Source organism: Pteropus alecto, unplaced genomic scaffold (genome assembly GCF_000325575.1).
Source record: "Pteropus alecto unplaced genomic scaffold, ASM32557v1 scaffold44, whole genome shotgun sequence".
Lineage (NCBI taxonomy): Eukaryota > Metazoa > Chordata > Mammalia > Chiroptera > Pteropodidae > Pteropus > Pteropus alecto.
The window spans coordinates 4,698,782-4,701,329 of NW_006436812.1; the positions used below are offsets into that span (position 1 = coordinate 4,698,782).

The 2,548-nt window shown below is 49.2% G+C and overlaps 1 long non-coding RNA gene across 1 annotated transcript in view; it reads right to left on the reverse strand.

The window, feature by feature from the left end:
- Positions 1–2,374: 2,374 nt before the first annotated feature.
- The window catches only part of LOC107195834, a 2,909-nt gene continuing 2,735 nt past the window's right edge, over positions 2,375–2,548 (reverse strand). Inside the window, exon 10 of the long non-coding RNA XR_001517082.2 lies at positions 2,375–2,514. This is a non-coding gene — a long non-coding RNA (uncharacterized LOC107195834). The remainder of the gene's footprint in view (positions 2,515–2,548) is intronic.

Consider the following 2,548-nt stretch of genomic DNA (forward strand, 5'->3'; position numbering starts at 1 on the left):
CGGCGCAGGCACGTAGGCTTCGGGCGGCAGCTCCGGCAGCGCCAGGTGGACAACGGGTCCCCAGGGCTCCAGCGGCTCAGGCCGCAGGGGGAGCGCAGGTAGCGGGGGCAGCTCGGCCTGGGCGAGCGCCGAGGGTGGCGGCGGTCCGGGTCTCAGGCCGGGAGGCAGGCCAGGCAGCGGTGGGTGCGGCAAGGTAGGCGGGGGTGGCGGGGTTAATGACAGCGACGCGCGGGCCCGGCCCAGCCGTGAATGGGCGCCGGCGAGCCGTGGGTGGGAGCGAGAGCGGGGCAGCCGCGTCGCCAGCTTGGCCACCGCCGCCGCAATCGGGCCCCGCGCATGCCACCAGCCTCAGCCTCATTCCTCCGGCGGCTGGCCACCGGCCTCACAGAGGATGGCCCGGCCAATCCGAGCCGCGTGCCTTCGCGTTCCAGCCAATCAAGAGCCCATGCGCTAGCTGCCTACGCGTCTCTACTGCCGCTGGCTGGCACGAGCTACCCCTGGCAGCCAATCAGAGGCAGCAGCGCTCTCTGTCACGGTCTTCTTCCCGCCCCCTCCCGGTCCCGCTCAATCACTCTATCCCTGGGCGCCTACTAACCCTGAGACCAGGCGCTGCATACGCAGTGAGCGCCCCCACCAGGCTTAAGAATCCATTGAGCCCTGCGGCGGCCAATGTGTGGCTCCCCTCTTTTAGGGTTTGGCCTTAGTGATTCCGGACTGATGTGCTTGCGTGTGGGTCAAGATATACGCAGATTTTCAGTTATCTCATAGAAAAGATAAAACGATATTAATTCAAAAGCAAAGTTTGGCATGTGGCATTTGTTAACGTTGCTAAGAACAGTTGTAAATGGCGATAGATGAGCAAGAATCAGAAAAAAAGAGAATGGTCAATCATTTAAAATTAGAATATAGAAACCTTTAGTAGAACAGTATTAGAACATTTCTAGGTGGATTAGAAAGGTATTACCCACTGCCTTCCATGACAGAGTCCGCTTGGTGGCCCCTGTGCCCAGATGTCCCTTCTAATCCTTTTCTCCAGTAAAGAGAGGATGTGGTTTATTCCATGCCTCAGGGAAGAGAAATATAAGATGAGACACTTTGCATATTTTAAAAGAATCAATAATTCTGTGAAAAAAGCAAAAGTCTATAATGATTCTCGAATTGAGCAAATAAAATGAGGTACACTAAGAGAAATTAGGCTGGAATTCCGATATTTACAGAATCTCCTAGAGGTTGAAAAACCCAAAACCTTGTGCTTACTGTGATAAGGTTTTGGTCTACACCTAAGTTATTGTAAACCAGGCCATAAAGATGAGCTGAGTTCCTCATGGGGTGTCAAATCTCATCAACTCTATTTGATGTGAATTCTTCAATTAAAACTTCACCAGGTTGCAAGAAGAAGTTTGGGTTTGGAAAGGTTCAGCTTAGAACATAGAGGCTCAGAGAGACTGATCCTGGGAATGGCCAGGCTCTAGGTCAAAGTTTAGAATAGCGGGTCAATCCCTAATTGTGCAACCCTATTCCAGATCCAGCCTAGGAGAATAATTTCCATTTGCATTTCTGGGAGTAAAGCTGTAGTCATGAGTTAAGAAAATAAAGCAATCCAGTAGCACCGATACTGATAGTGGATAAGTAAGTGGCTTTTTAAGATGTTTGAAAGTGTTCAGTAATGAGACAATAAATGTTTGATTTATCCATTTCCAAGAGCCCCTTAAGTGCTTAGGAAGAAGTTACTGGTTGGATTTTTGTCTCCCTCCTTAAGAGAGCAAGTAGATTATGTGTGTAATTGTTTGAAGTGTCTAAGGGAATTGAATTAATCAGGCTTGTAAGGCATGCTAAATATAAAGGGGGTGTGTGGATCTGTCAACTTTATAATCTAATCTAGCATTAATCAAAGAATGAAAGTAAGTTTTACATCTAAATTATAAGATTAATCAATACAATGACATCCCAAAGCAAGTGTAAAGGCTTAAAGAAAATAAGATTTTAGTTTAATGACTTTAATAAATTGATTATAAATTAAGACACAAATAATGCACAAGTCTCCTAACTTGGATGTGGCTACCCTACTAGATTGTGACCAAGTAATGCCCTCTCCCCAAGGACAGGCCCTAATCTGTTCTGTTTTCATGTTCTCCCATCAGAGCAAAGCCCCTGGCACACAGCCACCCTGTTGAATGAATGAATGAATGAATGATGTACAGGGTAAAGGCTGTAGGCCCAGGCCACCCCCACTCCAGACAAACAGAGGCAAACAGGGAACTATATAGGGTAAAGGCTGTAGGCCCAGGCCGCCCCCACTCCAGACAGCTGATTCCCCTCACTCCAGACAAACAGAGGCAAACAGGGAACTATATCGCCTTTATTAATACTTCCAGACTGCAGGAGACCCCAGGTCAGAGGCCAAGTCTGAGGGTCTGGTCGTTCTCACCCAGCAGACCAGGTTCTGGTACAGAGGCACTCAGGATGGGCAGTGGATCAGCTTGGATGCTCAGCATTTCCCAGAAGGGCAATGGCCTGGGAAGAGGCAGAGCAGGGCCCCCTCCTCACC